At 48.6% G+C, this 24,046-nt stretch overlaps 1 pseudogene; it reads left to right on the top strand.

Annotated features, from left to right (window-relative positions):
- LOC136115646 (dynein axonemal heavy chain 9-like) overlaps window positions 1-24,046 on the top strand; it is a 108,910-nt pseudogene that overhangs the window by 44,311 nt on the left and 40,553 nt on the right.

The following is a 24,046-nucleotide window of genomic DNA, read 5'->3' as shown; positions in this document are numbered from 1 at the left end:
TCTCCTTGAACACTGTCAGGTTGGGGCTGTGACCCCTCCCTGGGAGCCTGTTCAGTGTCCAGCACCTCTGGGTGAAGAACCTTTCCCTCATGTCCAGTCTAAAGAGAACTGAGATGCTTGCCTCATTTCCTATCTTCACTAATTACCAAAGGCACTTAAGAAGAGCAAATGTGTTACTGGGATTTAATCTCTTTTCCAGGTTGAAGTCTGGCTCAGTCATGTACTAGACAGCATGAGGGCTACTGTGAGAGATGAGATGACAGAAGCCGTCATGGCTTATGAGGAAAAACCAAGGGAACAATGGCTCTTTGGCTATCCTGCCCAGGTATCTGCCACTGCTTCTTATCACCACTCAGGCTGGCTCGTGGAAAGGTAGCTCTTGGGTTCCCCATCAGTCCTGCCCTTCCCTTCTTTCAGCAGCTGTGGACAGGCATGTTTCTGGCCTCCACCTTGCTGTCCAGGAGAGAGGGAGGATGAGTTGTCCTTTATCCTGGCGGTCTCCTGATGGAGTTTTCAGGCTGAGCTCCATGCTCTGGTTGGGGCTCTTGGTTGGGTGACAGAGCCCAGGGGCTTGGGCAGTGCAGTCTGTACAGCCAGAGCAGTGAGAGGTGCAGCAGGAAGGCAAAGTGGTGAGGCCTGATAAGAGTGAAGAGCCCCTCAGATGCACCTCTGACAACCTCGTGGTCTCCAACTCTTCCTCCTCTGCTGTGTCAGGCATGTGAAAGGTGCTGATTTACTTATAACTAGCTGCTAAATGTGTCTATCACTGATATGGTGTTTTAAATGAATGTCATGGAGCAGATCCTTGTTGTACTGTCTGCTGTGACTACTGTATGAAAAAATACTTAATTTCATGTCACGGATGTTTCATCCTTGATCTCCCTGTGGATCCGACACTCTTGAACATAAGGAAGCTTTGGTATTTTCCCTGATACTGAACCAGCCTATTTCCCTAGGTGGCGCTTTGCTGCACCCAGATCTGGTGGACAACCGAGGTTGGGATTGCCTTTGCCAGGGTGGAGGAAGGCTACGAGAATGCGATGAAGGAATAGCACAAGAAGCAAGTGACCCAGCTGAACACCCTCGTTACCATGCTGATCGGGCAGCTCTCCAAGGGCGACAGACAGAAAATCATGACCATTTGCACCATCGACGTGCATGCTCGGGATGTGGTGGCAAAGATGATAGCACAGAAGGTTGGTGTTGGCAGTTCAGCACAGTTCTGTGGGTGCTGGAGAGGGGGCTTCAGGGGGCCCAACCACTGGCCATTCAGATCACTGCCGGTCTCAGTGGGAGGCGTATGACTAAATTTATTTCTACAATGTTTGTAGTAAGTGTGCAGAAAGCCCCTGTAAGCCTGCAGAGCTGTGCTGTGTCATGGCCCTGCAACACCAACTTGTAGTTGCTGCAGATTCACACCAGGAGTGAGAGCGCGGCACTGCGTCCTGGTGCCAAGACATGTGCTGGTGGACGATGGTGGTGTGTTGGGAGGCTGCTGGACTCAGTCTCAGTTTTGACTTTAGAAAGTAAGAAAAAGCATTCAAGCTTTGTTCTTTGTAGCGTCCTTTGTCTGGTGTGGGGCCACAGGGACTTATGTGGGACTCCCTTCTCCTGCAACACCTCTCCCACACTACTCCCCTGTCCCTGACACCATGCCAAGTGTTTAGCCTTGCAGGTGGGTGGGAAGATGCCCTGAATGTATTGGGTTGTGGCTCTTCCCTCATCTGTGTCATCTCAGAGGCAGCCAGGCTGCTCACAGGGTTTCTGTCTTCAAGGCTCAGCTGGGCTCAGTGGTGCCTCGGTCCAGCCTGGGGTGAAGTGATGCATCTGGACCTGCCTGCTGGTTGTGCAGAGAGCGCTGGCCATGCCTGTCTTTGTCCACCTGTCCCCAGTCTGTTTCCTTGGTGCTGTCTGCAACCTCTTCCTTGTCTAGATGGCCTCTGCTCCTTCTCTCACTCTGGTTGCATTATGAGACCTTCTTCATGACTTGCTGCTTTTTAAATCTATTCAGGAGTCTTTTTGTAAGGCTCTTTCTCTTGGCCATTAATTTTTTCCTCTCCCACCAATGTGGTCACTAATTTGGTTCCTCCCCTTTACTGATGGGAGATGGGGAGGTGACATTTCTCACCGCATTGCAAGGAGGCGGCCTTCCTCACCACACCTGCCTTGCAGTGAGGACCAGTCATCCCCCATGAAAATTTTATAGCAGTCGCTATTTTGGCCCCCGAGCTGCATGTGTCTGGCATCCCCGGCCTTCCTGTGATGGTGTTTGTGGGTGTGTTGCAGGTGGACAATGCCCAGGCCTTCATTTGGCTGTCACAGCTCCAGCACAGATGGTCAGATGAGGAACGGCACTGCTTTGCCAACATCTGTGACGCCCAGTTCCTGTACTCCTATGAATACCTTGGCAATACCCCTCGGCTTGTGATCACTCCGCTGACCGACAGGTAAGTCCCTGGGACACAATGTCATAGCTGGGCTTTGCCACACAGGTAGAGAGAGAGATGCCAACCAAAGATGGATTTAGTTCAGACACCTGTATCCCTCTTGTTCTGTCTCCATGTCCCAGCACTCCAGTGGTCGAGCTCTAACTCTTATCTGGTTTTTGGTGGTACCCTCTGGGGAATTTGTACATCAGATCCCTGGGTGGGATTCAGCTCACACATTAAAACACTTGTGGGTGTCTTCCTGTGCACAAGATGTCCACAGTCCATAAAGCTGGTGAGTCTAGAGAGCTTTCATCCCATCTTGAAGCAGACATCTACCTGGTTGCCTCAGTGGGGACACCTAGGGTTACTTGAGATACTCTGTGTTGTCCCACCTGGCTTCCAGCTGCCAATCCAGAAGTATAAAAGTCTCCTATGGACCCCTTGTCATATCTCTCCACCCTATGTGACATTTCAGCAACCAAGAGCATCTCAGGTGGCTCTAGTCACCTGTGTTAGTCAGCTGCGTCAAGCCCCCAGGTATCATCAGGTTTTGTTGGCTATATTGACTACACCTCTGTGGCTTATACAGGTAGTATAGATACTCACATGTGGACACCACCCCAGTGTCCATCATCAACATGATGGAGAAACTTTGGGACTTGCTGCAGCTTTGAGTTGGGTTCACTCATAGGCCACCTGAGCAGGTTTCTGTCAGTGACAGGTCTTCCAGAAAAGCTGTCCTTTTCTCATACTGCCTGAGATGTGCCCAATATCCATGAGTTGTATGAGGATCCAGAGAGAACACAAGCTGGACATGAAGAGGTTTGGGCAGACCTTGGTGGAAGATGAGTATCTCTTGGAGAAAACAGAGCTGAGCAGAGGTGGTAATTAATGCCAAGAAGGCTTTCAGCTCAGACATGACCCCTGCTCACGTACAGCTTTTCAGAGGAGAGGCTCTGCTGAGTGCAATGCTCTAGTGCTATTGCCCTGCAGCCCACAGTTGACCTATTGGACGTATTTCCTTTTTTCATTCATCATTCACTGTGAAAGATGTTACATCACCCTGACCCAGTCACTGCACCTGACCATGAGCGGAGCACCTGCAGGCCCTGCGGGCACTGGCAAGACGGAGACTACGAAAGATTTGGGGCGAGCCCTGGGCATCATGGTGTACGTGTTTAACTGCTCCGAGCAGATGGACTACAAGGTATGGCTCCCACCTCGGCTGCAGTGCGGTCACATGGGGCTGGGGATGCTCAGGGCCCGAGCAAACCTGAAGGATGAGAGTAATCCAATGGTACCTGGGGTGCATTAGGAGAGGTATGACCAGCAGGTCAAGGGAGGTTGTTCCTTCCGCTCTGCTCTGCCCTGGTGATGCCACATCTGGAGTTGTGTCCAGTTCTGGGCTCCCCAGTTTAAGAAGGAATAACTGCACAGAGTCCAGCAGTGGGCTACAAAGATGCTGAGGGGTCTGGAGCTTCTTTCTTGTGAGGAGAGACTGAGAGAGCTGGAGCTGTTGAGCTGGAGAAGAGAAGCTGAGAGGGATCTGATCAATGGGATCAATATCTCAGGGTGGGTGTCAGAGGATGGACCAGACTCTGTTCAGTGGTGCCCAACGCCAGGGTGAGGGGCAACGGGCACAGACTGAAACACAGGAGGCTCCGTCTGAACATGAGCAGAAACTTGTTTGCTGGGAGGTGCCAGAGCCTGGCCCAGGCTGCCCAGAGCGGGTGTGGAGTCTCCTTCTGTGAGACATTGAAACCCGCCTGGACCCACCTGTGTGATCTGCTCTGTGACCCTGCGTGAGCAGGGCTTGGACTGGGGGATCTGCAGAGGTCCCTTCAGCCCCACCAGGCTGGGATTCTGTGATCACCTCTCTCCAAATCCCTGCTACACTCCTTTAAGCTGAATGCCTTTTCCTTCTCCTCCCGTTCCTTCTCTAAGATTTGCACAAGGTTCTTCAGGAGGCAGAGACCCGAACTATCTTCTCTGCCTCATTATGCATTTCCCTTCCTTTCTGGAGTTAGATTTCATGTGTAATTCTTCAAAAATGTTGGTCTGTTCAGTTGAGACCAAGGCTGTGCTGATAGTTGGACCCTGGTCGTTTCTTCTCGGCGTGCTCGCGACCTGGCAGCCCCTGGCACGGGGAGGGACCTGTCCTGGTTTTCTCAGGATCCTCTCCCAGAATAAACCCAAAACATAGTGAACCTTCAGCCGCTACAGAGCACTGAATCATTAGGCTGAGTCTTGCTCTCTGCCAGTCTGGCACGGTACAGTGATTTTGGTAGCCTCGGATCATATTTCATTTAGCTTATGGGCTCTCCCAGGAAACGGGACCATCAGTAATTCAGCACAAGTGACCTTTAAATGAAACTGGTGCACAGATATATCGAGAAAGTGCAATTAGCAGATAAAGTGGCAAGCTGCGCAGAGCTATAAATATTATAATTGAGTTGTGCCTGCTGTTTCCATGCACTTTTCTAAATACCCACAATAGACTGTAAATTGCTATAAATAAACAGGCTGGGAAATAAAATCAATTTTTTGCTGGAGTTGATTCCATTTATGATTTCACTCCTGTAATCTTTGTTTTTGTTTTGTTTTTCCAGTCTTGTGGGAATATTTACAAAGGCCTTTCCCAGACGGGAGCCTGGGGCTGTTTTGATGAATTTAACAGGATCTCAGTTGAGGTCCTTTCTGTGGTTGCTGTACAGGTGAGTGGAGAAACACTCGTAAATAAATACAAACAGAGCAGAGCCATTCTGCAGTCTTTGGAGCAAGGGTAAAAATGGCAATTGCATATTGCCGGTTTCAGTTCTGTGTATAGGCAGGTGTGGGATTAGATCTCAAGATTAATCACATGAATATCACAGCACTGCCAAGGTGTCGCAGTTACGTGCTGCAAAGATATTTGTCACTTTTCTTGCCCCAGTTACAGCATTTGTGCCAAGACAATTCTTTGTAGCATCTTTTCCCAGACCACTACGCACCATGGCTCTGTACCTGTTCCTCCTCAGGAAAGCACTCGTGTCATTAATCTGCTGTGAGATAATTGCAGCGCATCGTTTCAAGACAGAGAAGCTGCCTTGACTTGCGGCTGCTCAGTCTGCAATGTAGGGAATAATTTTCACAGAGGGGAAGAGGGGTGTTTGGGGCAGATCCGCTGGACTTCTGGGGGTTCCTTATCACCCCTGGTCAGGCACAGGTTGTGTGTCATACTCAGGAAATGGGAATACATTCAGGATTAATTTTCTTAACCTGTCTCCAAAACTATATGGCTGTGGATTTAGTTCTGGTGTCTGTAACGACAGCTCTGCCAAGTGGCTTTGGAAGGTATTCCTGGCCAACTGGCACCATTCCTTGGAGGAATGTGTGCAGCCCCGTGGTGCTCCCAAAAGCCAGTGTCAGCTGGTGACACTCGGGAGCTGGAATCTGGGGCAGATCTGCGGCCCTTGCTGACGCGCTTGCCCAGGGTACCCTGACACCGTGGGATTAAACCTGGGACAGAGCTATTGGAGCGGTGCCCAGCTGGGCATGGGTGTTTCCCCTGGCGAATGGTTTCTCATCTCCTCTGTAGTTTAGCTGCTCAGTGCATTGTGTTGGTGAGTCTCGTGTGAAGCGCAGCAGCATCCCTGGAGAAGGGCTGGAAGGGAGACTGGCCTCCCCATCGTGCCAGAAAGTCCTGTGCTCTCGTGCTTATATATATAATCTGTCACTTCGCGTCCTCCTTCCCCTCCTCTTACCAGCCCATGAGGAAACCTGGCATTATTTTATACAGGGGAAGCCTTGGGGGGCTTCAGTGCGGAAAACTGAGGTGCCAAAGTGCCCAAGTTCTTCAGGATCCAACTGTCAGCTGAGTGCGTGTTTTAGGATCCTAATATCTGATTGAGGTGCTGAATTGTTCCTGGACTCCCTTTTGGGCTCAGTGTTACAGAAAGATATAAAGCTCAGAAGTTTCTACACTTCTGTAAATGTTTCGGTCAAAGACATTGTTCTTAACCCCTCCATGAACTCCTCATTCTTCTCATCTGTTTCACTCATAATTGGTACCTTATGTGGCATCCCAGAGAAGCCCCAGGCAGGTACAAGAGTTTATGTATCATTCCCTCTCAATTTCTCTTCCGTCAGGTCCTAGTTTAAAGTTGTCATTGAAAAAAAGTCTTTGAGGATCTTGAAATAAAAAGGGAAGCTGAACAAAAGAAGCCCAGGAATGACTCAACTGCTAATGGTTCCCTGGCTCCTGGCTGGAGCGTGGCAGCTGAAGAAAGCGGCACGGCCGTCGTTCCATCATGGTGTCTCCTGGCTGCTATTAGGAGTGTTACCGTGGCGATGTTTAATTGGCTGTCTTACTCATGCAGCTGATGTCGATATGGTTCCTTACAGGGAAAAATTCGATTAATTGCTTTACTTTGAGATGGCAAACAGTAGTGAGGTTAGAGCGGTGAATAGAGAGAGATTTGCCCCTCGCTGAGGTGCTGTTTGCAGAGAGGTGAACTCTTCGGAAGGAGAGGAATGAGCAGAACAAAGCTGCAATCAGGCAAATATAAAAAACAATATAATATTAGTGAGTGAAGGTGTTAGGAGAGGTTTTACAGCTTCTGCCTTCTGGTTTTGGTTTTAAATCAAACATCTGATGTCCCAAAATCTTTAAAAGTGATACCAAGTGGTCAGTTTACAACTGAGCTGAGGCCAAGCTTATTGGGAGGTGCTACCCCTTCTCTGGGCCTGGTCAGGGAACGGAGCAGGCACAGGAGGGTTTTGGGATGTCCTGAAGAGCAACGCTGTGTGGGGAGAGGTGAGATGGGTAAAGGGAATAATGGGCCCATATTGTGATAGACTTTGGGGAGTGCGTTTGGGTGTTGGCTGTGTTGTGGATACCTGTACTGCCCTGTGTCTCTCTCACACATCAGACCTCTGCTGGGCTGGCTGGTTCAGAGATGGTGGAGCCTCTGGTGGTGTTTTTGCTGTGAGATGTGCTGAGCAGTGTCCCACAGGTGATGTCAAAAGCCAAGGTGAATGCAGGCAGTGCTGGGGACATTTCCCGCTCCTGAGTTGCTCTTCCTGACCCACGTTCATCATTGTCTCATGGAGCAAAGGTGTGAAGTCTTGCAACTCCTTTGCATTTTGACTTTCCACTCTCTTCAGCTCTTTTTTCTGCTTTGCCAGAGTTTGACTGAGATGGGAAATTGATATTGCCATGCTGATGTACTCCAAACAGTGTATAAAGCTTTATGCTGCCGGTAAAAAATAAAACAGTGATTAGCCCCATTTGTCACGAGGCCAAGAGTAACGAAGGAAGCACCGTTGTCTGATGTGTTTTTCGTAAGTGAACGCTGATACTATAGTACTGTCTTGATTTCTAGGTGAAGAGCGTGCAGGATGCAATACGGGAGAAGAAGAAATCCTTCAATTTTCTTGGAGAAGACATCAACTTAGTACCATCAGTAGGCATTTTCATCACCATGAACCCTGGTTACGCAGGGCGAACAGAGCTACCTGAGAATTTAAAAGCTCTCTTCAGGTGAGTCCAGGTCAGGGTTTGTGACCTGGCAGAAACTGTCTTTTGGAACATCCAGGCTCGACCTCATGTCCTTGGGGAATTCACTTGCACAGGGCATTCGCAGGTAGTTTAAGCCTTGCACAACAGGCCTGGGTCTGGGCACGCACAGGCAGGGCAAAGGAGCTCTGTCCCTTGTCGTGGGGAAGGCAGAGGGTGACCTGGCTCGTAAAAGAAGGCCTAGAAGATGAAGCTGCAAATGCGCTGCCTGTAAGACCTGTAGTCAAGAAATACTTGTTCTGCAATGCCTCCTCACCTGTCATTTTAGGCCGTGTGCGATGGTTGTGCCAGACTTTGAGCTGATCTGTGAAATTATGTTGGTGGCTGAGGGATTCATCGAGGCCCGGGTGTTAGCCAGGAAGTTCATTACTCTCTACCAACTCTGCAAAGAGCTCCTGTCCAAGCAGGTGAGCCTGATTCTGTGGCTGAGTGGTATGATGAATCTCCAAAATCAGCAGAAACATGGCACTGTGCTGCTCAGCTCCATGGCTAACGTTTCACAGCTTTTATTTAATGACTGCATTTGCACTGGCTGCTGGGGGAGGAGAGGGTTGGTGATCATCGGAGCAATAAAATTTTCAGACTGCTTTACTGGAGCATCTGCAGGGACAAAAGCATTTGACCAGCTGCATTAATGGGAGACCTTTCAGTGAGTTTAAATGACACCATGTTTGGGGTAGTATTCAGTGACCTTTTGCTTTCCAGTCTCTTCCTATTGATTCTCCTGCCTGCAAAGGGTGTATGGTGTCCCTCTCTGAGTTCAGCCTTAGGCTGGTTCCAGGTCTTGTTAGAGTTACTGTCAGTGCAAAGCAAATCAGATTTTTCCTTGTCATTATTTGTGTAGATCGAAGCTGGGTCCAGAGGAGACCTGAATCAGGATTCCTGATGATACAAACCTGATCTTGGCTGTGCCAGCATGAGGCTGGGTGGGATATGCTCTGTCGCAGAAACTTGGTGCTGTGCCTTGAGGGGCCTGGTGGAAGCCATGGCCTCCCACACAGAGCAGTCAGCTGTCGAGCTGTGCTCTGGAGGGTGTTAACAGGACAGAAATATGAACAGTTGTTTGTTGGCTTGAGAGTTCTTCTCATGCCGTTTTGTGGTACTTTTTCAGCAATGTCTTTACTGACCCCTTATTCCTGGACCTCCTCTGAGACCAAACAGGCTTGTCATCTTGTGATGGGCAGGGTGGAGAAACTTGGGTCTTTGGGGCCTCATAATGGACTAACAAGCCTTTCACCTTGGTGGCTCCTGCAGATGCAGGGGGCTGGCTGGCCTTGCTATAGGTGCTTTATGATTTAGGTGAAACAAATTGCTTTGGTCTCTGGAGTGCAAATCCTGCTGCTGTCTTACTGCCAACTGTGAGCCCATGTGATGGTCTGAACAGCTGAATTATTTGACTCTTTAATACTGTCCCTGACGGGAATCTCACCTACTGAGATGGAAACCAGGTCACTCAGGCTGGAGAAGGTCTCTGGCCACAATGCAAATAACAGATTTAGATGTATTTTCATTGCTTACTAGTCTGGCAGTTTGGGAATGGTGGTTCTTCACCCTACATGGTACTGTCTAAGCATAAACTCATGCCTCTTTTTTTTTCTTCCTCTGGTGTAGGATCACTACGACTGGGGCTTGCGTGCCATTAAGTCAGTGCTAGTTGTTGCTGGCTCCCTCAAGCGAGATGGCCCAGAGCGACCCGAAGACCAGGTTCTGATGCGCTCTCTTCGTGACTTCAACATCCCCAAGATTGTGACGGATGATGTGCCGGTGTTTATGGGGCTGATTGGGGATCTATTCCCTGCACTGGATGTGCCTCGGAAGCGTGACCTGAATTTTGAGTCGTTTGTGAGGCAGGCTGTGCTGGACCTCCGGCTGCAGGCTGAGGACAACTTTGTGCTCAAAGTAAGACCAAGAGATCTTCTGCTACACCCACATCGCCATCAAATCATTTGGGTTTTCTCAAACAGCTTTGCTTCTACAAAGAGAGCTCTGCACAGCATTGTCCTTGCAGGCAGATCTCGCTGGAGGGCAGTCAGCTGTGCTGGGTCTGAGGCAGTTGCACCTGCTCCTGAAGTCAGCACTGGATCAGTCTCTGGGCTTCCAAAGGGGCCAACTTTTGTAGGCTCATGAAAGTGTAGCCCCTGGAGAGCAGGGCCTCATCAGGTGGTGGTTGTCAAGTATAAACAGCGCTGAAAGTTTATCTGCAGGCTGAGGATTTCACCCATTGTGATTAGAGTGGCTGGACCAAACTCAATTGTCAAATCTGCTTGTGTCTCAGGGTCACGTCTTTCTAAAGAGGTGGCCCAGTGGGACCTGTTTTATAGACCTGAACTTCAGTTTGGCATCTTTGTCTAAAATTTGGGAGTGTTTTTCTCAGGTGGTGCAGCTGGAGGAGTTGCTGACGGTCCGGCACTCTGTCTGCGTGGTGGGTAACGCGGGCACGGGCAAGTCTCAGGTGATGAGATCCCTGAACAGGACTTACCAGATAATGAAGCGACGTCCTGTCTGGACAGACCTCAACCCCAAGGCAGTCACCAATGATGAGCTCTTTGGCATCATTAACCCAGCAACAAGAGAATGGAAAGACGGTAAATGTCATTTCATGTCTGAAATATGTAGATAAAGACGGGTATTTTTAATGAATTTCCCGAGCAGCAGCAGGGTGACTGGTTCTTCATGTGCAGGTCTGAGAGCCCAGGTGCTTGTCTGCTGCCTACAGCCACATGACAGTTTGTTGTTGAAAGGATACACAGGATGTTTTAGCTCTTTGATCTTCAAATGGGAAATATAGCATAAGCCTACTTGATCCTATTGCCCTAAGAATAATTTTAATGCCCATTAATACCAACACTTACCAGTTCCTAAGTGGGGCAGGCAGGTTTTGGGAGTTGGCTGGACCAGTGATGGAAGAGATGTCCCTCCTGCACTGTGGTGTGCACTGGGACCCCAAAAAATGTCCCATCCCCAGGTTTTCATTGCTGATAGCACGCACAGCAGCCTTAACGTCAGTTTTTCCACTCAGTATGGCTGCCCGATCTCTGTAGCACACCAGCGTTTGCCAAGCTGTTGATCCTGCTTACTCCTGAGGAACATTTCAAACTTGCTGGAAGATTACAGAAAATCTGGAGTGGAAATGTTGAGTTGTGACTGATACATAAAGGCAGCTTCGATTTACGTGTGCGGCGGGTTTGGGAGGTGTGGGGGAGGTGAGGGAAGACATTACCATGAATCATCCACAGCAGCAGATGAGCTGCCACCCACCTCCCCTGGCCCCGCCATGGACCCTTCCCGACCCCCTGCTTTGCTCCAATGCCAGGTTAATTTCTTTCTAATTGTAATTAGGGAGCCTAAATCAAAGTGGCAGAGGGACGTGCAGGGTACAGCCTGAACTGTGCAGACTGGCTGCAGCAGTGGCTGCAGATCGAGGGCAGCGGTGACACCGAACAGCAGGAGGGACATTTTACAGGTGACTGTCCAGTGGTTTCTGGCCTGCGATGGTTTAAATGAAATAGTGGCACTCCTCCCTGAGCTTTCAAGGCAGATATTTTCTGCAGTAACCATTCCTGAAAATGTTGTTTCATGTTGTCAAAGACCAGCAAGGCAATCTCCACCACAGCCTAGCAAGAGGTGACCTGTTCCCTTACAGATCAGCCCCTGCTTTTCCGCTCCCCAGTTTTATCCTGTCACATTATCAGAAGTTGAAAAGGTCCTACATGTTAGGTGGTAAAAGGTCCCATATGGGAATCCCAAAAGTGTTCTTTGCAGAACAAAACTCTTCTTTTAAACCCCAAGAGAGCCGTGTGCTGTGGATGCACAAGGTCAGGACAGAGGCGCTTTCCTCTCCCCGCTGCCGCGGTGTATCCGAGGGAAGCCCTGATGCCCTGAGACAGCAACTGTTTCTGATGCTAATAATGTCGGAGTGGTTCCCAAGGCGTGTGTCCAACACGTAAGGAACTGGCTGGAGGCAGAGGCGCTGAAGCGTTATTTTTGTTGACCCGGTCTCGGGATCACACACCTGTTCCAGGTGAGCCGTTCTGCATTTGCTGAGCACAAGCTTTGTCTTCAGTCAGATGGTGCCACTAGCTGTTCCTGATCTGGATCACAAAGAAATAGCTTGTCCTGGAGAAAAAAAGAGAAAAAAAAGAGTTCTTGTCACAATTCACTGGAAGAGAGGCTTTTTTTTAATGTTTGCCTGATGTTTTCTCATGAAGACCAGCATCTCCCGAGGTATTTTCACATGTAGAGGAGAGCAATAGTTTTGTGGAGTTTTCATTTGCTCTGCAGTGCTGCTGCTCTATTCCCAGCCTTCGTGGTCTTCTTAACATTCATTATTTACTCCCCTTGAGACTCTGTATCCTCTCTCTCCTTGATTTTACCAACATTTTGTTCTGTCATTCAATGTCATTCTGTGCTTGTTCTCCCCTCAGTCTCACTAAAGCCATGACCCAGCGTTTAATGCATCTTGATTGCCCTGATATACTTTGAGCCACAAAAAAATATTTATAAGGATTTCCTAGGCATATTCAGGTGGTTTTCTCTGCATTGTATAACTCATGCCGCCTTTTGCCTTTGAGTAGCTACTCTACATTTTTCTTATCCCTTATGATTCTCGGTGGGAATGAAGCTCGTGCGTAGGTCTGCAATCATTTTCAGTAGTGATAACTGAGAACCCTTTTTTCACTTTAAAGCAAACTAGAACCGTATTGTGATATAGTAATATTTACGTATAGGCACATAGAGTTTTGCATGTTTGAGAGGAAAGCATTAATTAGAGTAATTTTTACTGTGTTGCTGGAGAAAACCGTTAGAGCAGGTGTCAAGTTCAGTGTTCATCACCATCTTCCTGTCACCCTCCCAGGCCTGTTTTCATCAGTCATGCGAGAGCTGGCCAACATCACGCATGACGGTCCCAAGTGGATGGTACTAGATGGAGATATTGATCCAATGTGGATTGAGTCTCTTAATACTGTGCTGGATGATAATAAGGTAATGAATATAAGTTAAAGAAGGAGATATTCTTTGACTGCATGGCATGGTTCAGCCTAAAAATGCAGATGCTGAAATAACACCTCCTAGAATAATGCGGTTGTGTTTCTTCAGATACACCAAACAATATCACATATAGAAAATGGTGCATGAGGGGAAATAGCTCAAATCATGGTTTCATTGTAATTTCCCTTCCTGGAACTGGGCTCATGGATAATCACAGATGTCCTGATTGTAACTCCAGGCCCTTCAAAAATAGGGTGGGGTCATAATTCCACACCTTTTTCCGCCGCTCGAAGGGAGTGCTGTTCCTTTGAGTCATGGAAGACAGTTCTACTACCTGCTGGAAATCAGCTGCATTCCCTCAAGGAACTGTGCTGGCAGCAACCAAGCTTTTTAGTGCAAAGTGCTGAATGCTTTTCATTCCTGTTCCTGGGGAAGATGTCATTCTGTCTGTCTGTCTGTCTGCCCAATGCAGGTGCTGACCCTGGCGAGCAATGAGAGAATCCCTCTGAACCCAACGATGCGGTTGGTGTTTGAGATCAGCCACCTGCGCACAGCCACCCCAGCAACCGCGTCCCGAGCGGGTGAGTCCTGGCCTGAGCTCCGCACTGGGATTTGCCGTGAACCCAGGAGGATCTCGTGCCATTAACCAGTCTTCTGTTGGCCAACTTGACTCCTGTTGCAAGTACCCAACCTGAGATCACAGCGGCCGTGGGTGGACAGGGCAGGTTTCTGACAGACAAACTGAGGATCCTGACCCCAAATGCACATGTGGAGCTGTCATCATCCTGGAGATTTACCCAGAGCACTCTGGCTGTTGGTGGGTGATCATGGCTTCAGCGTTGCTGAGTGCTCCTGTTGTGCAAAGCCCTTTGGATGGACTTTATGAGGAGAAGGACAGTATCTGTCTCAAAGAGTTCTTGATCTTCTGAAGAAGTGCATGAAGTATGGGAGAAGGGAATGGAGGTGTCCCCTAGTTCTACACATGGGGAAATGGGGCCCAGAGCAATGAAACTGCTCAGACAAGACAATGTTCTGAATTTAGGGCAAGGTCATGAAAAGCGCCGTGGTTTCAAGGGTGAAGTTTCTTCACTGTTCATGTTTCTACTCTGCAGTGGGGCAGGAAAAGGGGGCAGGTAATGGGACGTCCCGTCATATTTGATAGGGTTTTAGTTGTGTGAAAGTACCTGGTAAACTCTGCTGGAAGAAAGGAACAGTTTCTGCTATGTCTTTACTATATGTTCTCTCTTACCCTGGGCCTAAAGGGATCCTGTACATCAACCCGTCGGATCTGGGCTGGAATCCTCCAGTGAGCAGCTGGATCGACAGGCGAGAGATCCAGTCCGAAAGAGCCAACCTGACCATTTTGTTTGATAAGTACCTGCCCATTTGCCTGGACACCCTCAGAACAAGGTACCATCTGATGAGTGATTGTGTCACCCGTGGTGAGGGCATGGGGACACCTGCCACTGTCCAGCCCAGCTGTGCTGCGCTGGGTTGTGCTGCACATGATCCTCCTTGCCCCTGGAAGCCCTGAGCATCATTGGCTTAAGCTCAGAGAACCAGCAGGGCGAGGTGGGCAAAGTGACGCTCCTGCCTGTATCGTGTTGGTCAGATCTGGTTTTCATCTGATTTTGATTTGATTTTTATTGTATTTCCTGTATCAACTCTCTATCTCTTGGAAAATAATTCCGGCAGATCCCAAAGAGAAAGCTTTTCAGCCTCCTGATGTGTCAGGCTAGACCTGAGCCCACTCCACAAGTTATTTTTCATTAAGAACTTGGGTATTTGGAAGGGTCCTAGTGCTTCTTGGCTTGATTTGGCTTTAAAGCAGTGTCCACAGGGAAGTCATGTGGTTCTTGCTTATCATCATGTGAAACCATTCTCTTTCTCATACTGTGGTGAGGACTGGCCAAAGTAGAGTCCCAGAAAACTTAAGGGAGCATCTCCCATCCTCTACTTGCTTCCTATAGTTGCACTTTCCTTTAAAAACAAAAGAAAAATCAGTGAGCATGGGAGATGTCAGCCAAAAGGGGGATGTGTCAGAAGGGTCTGGAATCAGGACTTAAACATTGTGCTAGGGAACTTCTCTCTGTGGGACCAAGTTGGTTTTGACTGTTGGTAGCAAAGTCAATCGGACGTTTCCCATTCTGTTTGCTGAACATTGTCTCAGAGCGTGAAATCCACGGGATTAGCTGCAGGCAACCCTGAGCTGAGTGTTTTGGTAGCTTGCTTAATTCAGAAATCGTAGAACCAACCTTTCAAATAGCTATAATTACTTTATGGAGGACTTCAGTGCAGCTACAATATTAGTTTGGAATTCTGTAAGTGTAGCTTAAATGAATGTAAAATGGCAAGATGAAAGGGTTTATTTTATTACTCCTCTATTTGACCGCTTTTGAACTCATCGTGCTCGCAGGAAATCATTGCCTTTAGCAAGTCTTCCATTCTGCTTCTTTCAAGAAGATCAAAGTTTTAAAATGCTTGAAACTTCTGATTATTGTTATTACTTGTATATGTGCCGGTGCCAGCGGGTCTGAGTGTGAGAATGGGTGTTCTCTTTATTGTACCTGGGAATAGGACACGTACCGCTGACAAGCAGAATGCCAGTGTTCTGAAAGAGCATTTCTAGTCTTCCTGGGTTGTGATGGACGTATTGCTTTCTAATTTCCATCCCTTAGATTTAAGAAGATTATTCCCATTCCTGAACAGAGTATGGTTCAGATGTTGTGCTACCTCCTTGAATGTCTCCTGGCAGAGGAGAACACACCTCCTGACTGTCCCAAGGAGCTTTATGAACTTTACTTTGTCTTTGCTGCCGCCTGGGCCTTTGGTGGATCAATGTTTCGAGATCAGGTAAGACGGAAGATGCCTCTTCAGCATCTTTCACACAGTTTGTTTGTGTGGTTTTGTGTTGTTTTGATTTCTTCATACTTTCTGAAACATAGTGCTATGCCAGTAATGCTGTTTTCCTGGGGCTCTCATATAGGTGATAATAAACTAGAAACACAACAATTCCTTTTACGAAAGGCCTCGTTATCCAGGGTGTAACACCACCGGAGAACAGCTGAGGGGTCAGTGGTAAAGGTGGAGGGATGTTTGCTTATGCAGATGCATTTCACTGGGGAGAAACATAAGGTTAACTTATAGAAGCCTGTGGATGTGCATAATGTGATCAAATTAAGACTGATTTATCAGATGGATGTATCAGTGGAGCAGTCTTTCAGCCTTCTGACTGCACAGGTAGACGTGCTACACAACACAAACCAGCCGGTGTTTTGTCACCAGGGCAGAGCAGAGCCGGAGGAACAACCTCCCTTGACCTGCTGGTCATACTTTTCCTAACGCACCCCAGGTGCCATTGACTTTCGTGGCCACAGGGGCACACCTACTCTTGGGTGGTTGCATCCCCTAGTCAGAGGACGCCTTATCCTCAGATCTAAAGTGTGTAGTCCTGATGTCTGGGTCTGCCCACACTGCACTGCTGTCAAGGGCTTGGAGATCCACGTCTGATCTCCGCTGGGCTTGTGTCAAACTCTGTGTTGTCTGGACTATGCGGGAGGTCTCTCCACGAATGTAACACCAGACACCCCTCCCCAGCTCGGGTGGAGGCACTGCCGTTCTTGATGGCTGCTCAAGTGCTCCCAGGGGTCTCTTTGTGTGTTTTCATGTACCTTAACGCCAGACCTAGAGTGTCTGCTGGTCTCTTCAGATTTGCTCCATGCCAAGGATCAGATGCTTCAGGAAGTGCTGAACAACACAGCTCAAGCTCAGCTGGGTGCTCACTTGGTGCCATCACACCTTGTGACCATTGAATGACCTGTGCGAGACCAGCTTCCTTGGTCCTTGTGGAGCCTCCATTTCCCATGTGCCAGCTGGGAAATACTCAGCCTTAGTGTTGCCAGTCTAGGATGACTTAAAGAAACAAAACAAAACACAATAAAGCCTGGGAAGCACTACTTGTCTTTGCTTCAGCAGTACAAGCGCAAGTATGCTGGTGTGCGGTGCTGTGGCAGCTGGCCGCTGTGTTCCCCGTGCCGCACAGTCAGTCTCGGGTGCATCAGGCCGGGCTCCTGCCTGCGGTAGTGGCTCTGGGTGGGCTGCAGGAGCAGCTGCAGGCACAGCGACCCTCCGGGAGGCTCCGCCGGGAGCCTGGCTGTGCGTTACTGCCCGCGATGCTCTGTAAATGTCAGAGCTGAGAGTGCGAGGATACAGCAGTCCGAGCAATGGGGAGCCTGATGAAAAATGATCCAATATAAAATCTGTTTATTGCTTTCCACCGAAGGTGCCCTTCGCGCTGACCTTTCGCGGCCGAAATGTCAGGAGAAACAGTCTGGGAGGCTTCCCACTACTCGGTGCTTGTTGGTGGGTAGCGGGGCCCCTGTATAAAAACAGATGATAGATTTGCCATTTCCTGGCTCTGAAATTAGCGGTAATCCATATGGGGTTTTTATTAAGGAAGTGGTTTGAATTCCACACCGTTCTGGCAATAGAGCTGGGGCTGGAGTGGCTCCATTTAACCGCGGGGTCAGGGAGGGCGGGCAGCGCGGCACAGCGCGCTTGCAGGCGGTCTGGCTGTGCGGGGTAAGGGCACCCTTGTGGGAAAGCTTTTAGCAGCCACGCACGTCCCGCTCCACTGCGGGCGACTCTGCTGCCGCTGCTGAGGAGTTATAACAACAGGAGAACGGAGAATTACAGGGATTCTGCCTCTCTGAATAGCATGAGTCTGCAAAATCGTGGATACTATTAATGTGTTTTTCAAATCCACTGGTCTTTTGAGGGACTGTGGCTCAGGAGGCTTTATGGAGGACACTTGGTTCAGTTCAGCAACAAACCCAGGTTTCCTTATGGAGGCCGAGCAGCCTATGGACAATGTGTTGGTGACCCCACATTGTATGGCTATGGGGAGGAGAGACCCCCAGACACCCCAGGAAAAACTGTGCTGTTAAAACGGGCTAAATGATGCGTCCGGTATTTCACAAACATCTTTCTCACAGCAATTTTCCTCTCCTCCTCCCCTCCACCTCTCTCCAGTTCCCATTGTCCACATGGGAAGGTGTTTGGGCAGAATGGCTGGCCCAATGTCATACAGGAGACCTAGGGCAGAGGAGGGGACTAAGCACATTTTGTGAGTCCTGACCCAGCATCTAAAGCAAAACTGTCACCCCAGTTGAAAAAATTCAGATGCTCCAAAATCTCCATGTGTAGAAAGATACAATGGGGAAAAGCAAGGAAACGGGTGCTTTGAGGGGAATGTGGCAGCGCAGAATCACGGGGGTCAAAGGGGCAGCCCCTCGCTGCTGCTTTGGTGCGCTGGTGTCTGCAGTCCTGCTTGTCTGAAACGTTGTGGCTTGAAAAGAAGCCAGAAGACAACAACTCACTCTGAATAGAGTGGTGTGATTGATGAGGAAAGGCTTTGGTATGCATGCTGTGACTGACCATGAGCACAGATGTAGACGGATGTTGTGTCCTTGTCTGTTGGAAGAAGTAGGCACCAAGAATCAATCAAGCGGTCTGTTTAGTCATAGGCACGTATTTCTCTTTTTCAAATTGATCCATCTATCTAGTCTCAGACATACCAAGAGTGATCAACACAGAGGATGAATTATTTAGATGAATAAATAGGACTGATGAGCAGAAATGAAGGAAATGAAAAATTAGGCTTAATAGCAGGAAAAATGATAAGAACTTTATGCTGTGGAATATATTTTAAGGACTAATCCCGCTCTGGTGGACTGGGATAGATAACATTCTCCATTACTAATTAATTGATCCAGATTAGTGTATTTTCTCCACTTTTTGTCTTATAGCTTGTGGACTACAGAGTGGAGTTCAGCAAGTGGTGGGTGGCAGAATTCAAGACTATCAAGTTTCCCTCTCAGGGCACAGTCTTTGACTTCTACATTGATCCAGAAACGAAGAAGTTTGAACCTTGGTCTAAACTTATTCCTCAGTTTGAATTTGATCCAGAAATGCCCTTACAGGTATGTGAACCTTGCACGTGTTTTGTCTGGGAAGAGCACATGCATTTTAGTGGCTGTATGCAGGCATTTCAATTGAAGTCTCCGTCGAGGTCAAGCACTTCATAATAAGAATGGCATTCCGTCCTGGTTTTGTTAAAAACAAGTTTCTCTTTTAGTGAATTTGCCTGTCAGGTAAAACCTTCATATCAGCTGCGTTTTCCTGGAGAACCAGATCCATGTTTTGGTAAACATAGCAATGGAATGTGAGGTTATTGATAAGGACAGATTCGCATCTCGCGAGAGGGGCAATGAGAAACAGGTGACCAAGAAACTGACAAACAGAGTATAACATCCCATTCACGTGAATACTTCATATAAAAGTGGGAGATCACGAGGATCTCGTCCATTTTGCTTATGGCCGAGATTAGGAGAGGACCTTGCTGGTCGTCCCTGCGAACTGAGGCCTCATGACAGACTGAATCCAGCTCCGGTTGGCTGCACAGTCCAGTCCAGGACTTCAGGTGCCAGCTCTGCAGTTGCTGGGGCTTTCAAGATTGGTTTTGTATATTTTGTATTATTTTCTCTATTCTTATTAGTAGCATTAGTAAAACATCTTTAATTTTTCCAATTCTCTTCTATCTATCCTTCTTTCCCTCCCAATCACCTGTCCTGAGTGGGAATGGGGGAGAGAGAGGGGCTGAAGGTGGGGGAGAGGGGGCTAACAACACATCTGCCATGGTTGTATTGTCACCCCACAATCAAAACCCTTGACACATTCTTTATGAAGTACAACTCAATTACCCATCTTTCTTTACTGTACTTTGACTGTGAAGACTCATCCTCCATCCATCTTCCAGAGCTGAGTGATGTACACGAGGCGCAGGCTCAGAGACACCTATGAGCCAGGGCTGGTGTGCCCAGGGTGCGGGATGGAGGTGCGTTTGGCCTGCAGAGAGAAGCAGGATGTGGGACAACGTAGTGACAAAGTCCCTGAGACACCATCTCGTCATTCTGCGTGGCTGAAAATAGGGTTGTTTATATGATTTGGACGAAAAATGAGAGTTGCTGCAGGTAGTGAATTGCGTTTGCCAGCTATGCCTTTCTTTCCTTTTAGAGGTGCCACAGTGAGCAGATGACTTGTAAAAATTGTTACCATTTTAGCAAAATGTGTGTTTGCGGGGAGATCCAGATGTTGCTCTCAGCATCCCGCTGTCATTGTTTCGTCTGTACAGATAGTTTGACTTGAATGGTTGGTAGCAGTGTATTGTTCCCTTCCTAGCGCCATCTAGAAACTCAGGTCACCGCACTCATTCCTGGCTCTCCCAGTTTGATGTCTCCTCAGAACATGGCAGTGGGGTGGTGCCACAGATGGGTACACTTACCTGCTCGTTTTGCCCCTCTCAGGCTTGCCTGGTGCCCACCACCGAGACGGTCCGTGTGCGGTACCTCATGGACAGGCTCCTGGAGCGCCGGCGCCCCGTGATGCTGGTGGGCAACGCCGGCACGGGGAAGTCTGTGCTGGTGGGGGACAAGCTCTGCTCACTGGATACAGACGCCTATGTGGTGAAGAAGGTCCCGTTTAACTACTACACCACCTCTGCCATGCTGCAAGGTAAGACAATGGCTGAGGTGTGGGACTTCTGCCTGGCAGGTCACCAAATTCCTGGGGTGTCCGTCGGGGTTTGGAGCTGGGTGTGCACTGTGGGCACTGCACTGGCACCCACTGACTCTTAAATCCCACTGTGAAACTCACTGGTCCGCAGACTCCTGGTTTTATGGAAAATGGCATTTCCCAACATGAGGGATTGAATTCTGAACACCACGACTCTGGTTCAGGGCTGTGCAAAGCACACACTTAAATCTGCTGCTGTTCTCTACAGCACACAGCTCGTACTTGACTTGAGGTGTGTCTTTAATACGCTTGAATTTAAGCCCGTGCTGAATAGAATGGGTTGCTTGGCTGGGATCTAAGCTGTCCTCAGAGTGCAATGATGGGAATTGCATCCCAGTTGTCAGTGAGGACAGTGCTAATGGGGATGTGCAGGTGCTGCTGGTTCCTGGGCTGTCCCCCGCATCCTGATGCAGCCCCGTGTGCTCCCACGGAGCGGGTGCCACATCCCACCGCCCCAGGGGACACGGCTGCTGACCCTGGGAGGCTCTGACCTGGGGAAGCCCATGAGAATATCTTTGATGAGGATTTTGGCACATCAGTGAAAGATGAAGTTTGAGACCAGGATAAGGTCAGTTCTGCTGTGTAGTCTTTTCACAGATGAAGAGAAAGAGGGAATTGTTGAAAAGTGACTCATTTTGGAATGGTATTTTCACTTTCAGTTGACCTAAAGAGAGAGGATAATTTTCTACATGTATTTATTAATCAGGAATGAAACAACCTTGCTTGTTTTGAGTTGAACAACAGCTGTGGGTCACTGTAAACCAAAATAACTTCCTTTATGGAGTTTGGTCTGACCCAAGTGTCCTGAAATCCCTTTACTCCCTCTACAGGACCAGCACCAGTGAGACCAAGGTTTTAACCTTCACCATGTGGGTTTTTCCTGGCCAGGTGGCCCTGGGGCGAACACGCTCACGGCCACGAGCATCACAGCCCCTGTCTGTGCTCTGCTGGGCTCCCGACACTGCAGATGTTTTAAGGAAGGTGTCAGAGTTTAAAGTTGCCCTGTGGGACTGATCCGCTCGCAGAGGTGACAGCACAGGCTCAGCCCACGCTGTGTCACCTGGGGCTGTGTCGTGGAGTCACGGCAGCTTTCTGGGGCAGGTCTGAAGGGTTTTGGGTCTTGCTAGTGTGTGATGGCTGCAGTCTCCCTCCTCCCTCCCAGGTGCCCCTTTGCTTTTTTCCCTGTGTTGGGGTCTCTGCAAAATGCCCTTGAGCTGCTAAATGGGCTGAGCTGTCTGGCAGTCTGTCTGTCTGTCTGTCTGTCTGTCTGTCTCTCTGTCCAGCTGCCTGGGTGGGGGACAAAGATGCTGAGGGACCTAGAGATTCTTTCTTATGGGGAGAGACTGAGAGCTCTGGGGCTGTTGAGCTGGAGAAGAGAAGCTGAGAGGGATCTGATCAATGGGATCAATATCTCAGGGTGGCTGTCGGAGGATGGAGCAGACTCTGTTCAGTGGTGCCCAACGCCAGGGTGAGGGGCAGCGGGCACAGACTGAAACACAGGAGGCTCCATCTGAACATGAGCAGAAACTTGTTTGCTGGGAGGTGCCAGAGCCCGGCCCAGGCTGCCCAGAGCGGGTGTGGAGTCTCCTTCTCTGAGACATTGAAACCCGCCTGGACCCACCTGTGTGATCTGCTCTGTGACCCTGCGTGAGCAGGGCTTGGACTGGGGGATCTGCAGAGGTCCCTTCAGCCCAACCAGCCTGGGATCCTGTGATTCTGTGAATGTGCAGCCGTTTGTCTCCAGCTGGATGGGCGAGTGTGTGCAGGTGTTATTTGTACAGGCAGACCTGGCACCGTGTCCCTGGTCATGCGCTGTGGGCTGAGTCAGTGATTTTCTTCCCCTGCACAGAGGAGCAAGTTGTCTTGTGTGTGGATGAAGATGTGGTGGTGAGATTTGCATTGAGAAGCATGATTTATACTGCTTGGCCTGGATCCCTGCTGCTCATTTTTTAGAGTTAATTTGTCCCTTTTTGTGTAGTTTGTCACTTGGCTGCTTTATTCTTTTCCCCAGCAGGCACATCTTTAAATTTGTAAAACATGGGCACAAAGTAATTTTGGATTTTTTCTTACTTAAAAAAGATCCTAACCTGAGTTCCAGTAGTTCCTTAGACAAGGTGCCTGTTGCTGCAGAGATGTATAAGATGCAGCCCTTAGGGGAAGCAGAGTTGTTGTTCAACCCATCCCTGCATCCTGTGGCTTCCAGAAGCGCCGTGTGCACAGGGGTTAAAAGGAGCCCAACACTCTCTCTGCCTGAACCTGGGGCCAGTTTGGGGATTTTCTGTAGTTTATTGTGACTAAATACCACATTCTGTGGCATTTGCCCTGGGCCTCGCTCTGCTTCGTGCCCTCTTGGGCCTCTGCCCCTCCATCAGATGTAGCCCTGACTTCTGTCATTCAGAGAAATTGCAATAAATCTTGTGGTTTTTTTGTTTGGGTTCTTTTTTTCCCTCTCCCTTGCTCACCAGCCAGAAGGTACGAGGTGTCCAGACTGTTTCTTTGAGGTGCTGGTTTGAGTATGTGTCAGGATCTCACACAGACACACCGCCCCTTATTATTATTGTGAGATACGGCTTTGAATTAAAATACCACTTCCACGAACATGTCACTTGATCCCCAGTGATTGCATTTCAGTGTGATGAATCTCTTGCATACTTGTTTAACCTCAAAAAGGGCTGATTTTATATGTTAATTAGGGACTAATTAAATTTAAATTAAATGCTTATTTGAAACACTTAATTTAACTTGCTACCAGAAATTTCAAATATTGTGGTTTTATTGAACGGGGAGAGAGGCTCCGCTGAGGGAAGATTCATCATTTTTCGTAGCACAATCCATTCCTTTGTGCAGCAACTGTCTGTGACAAGAAATCAGCTGCGTTTTGAGTGGTGAGCAAGGCAAGCTGTCTGCAGTGCACCCAAGCAGGAAAAACCCAGCGTTTGGAAAGGTCTGTGATCTGAAACAAACCAACGGAATATAAATCTTCCTTAACAACTTTTGCACGTGATAATAAATGGCTTAAAAAAACTCCCAGTCCCGTTTACATTTGCCAGTCTTCCCTAATTACAAAGAATTGCTGCTTACCGTGTGCTGCTTTATAGCACCTTATAGGTCTGTTGCCAACCCAAAACTGCTAATGAAACAAATTCTTCGAGTAAGCACAGGGCAGAAAACCCACCCGGGGTCTGGGCAGAGGAGCGTTGCTTCCGTTTGCTTTTCCACTTACTGAGACAGTAAAGGTTGCCTGGGCTGCAATCAGAGGAATCAATAACCTATAGAACATGATGTGCAGCGACGTGGGGTGATTTTTATTAAATATCAGCCCAGGATTATAAATATTCCCCACGTTTTATGAGCTAGAGCAACATATGACCCCAGCCTTCTGCTAAAACAAATTAAAGTCTTCCAAGGCTTTGAAATGCGAAACTGTTCTCTCCGTGCT

Source organism: Patagioenas fasciata, chromosome 22, assembly GCF_037038585.1.
Source record: "Patagioenas fasciata isolate bPatFas1 chromosome 22, bPatFas1.hap1, whole genome shotgun sequence".
Taxonomy (NCBI): domain Eukaryota; kingdom Metazoa; phylum Chordata; class Aves; order Columbiformes; family Columbidae; genus Patagioenas; species Patagioenas fasciata.
Note: the sequence above shows the minus strand (reverse complement) of the source record. Positions and strands in the feature narration are given on the sequence as shown.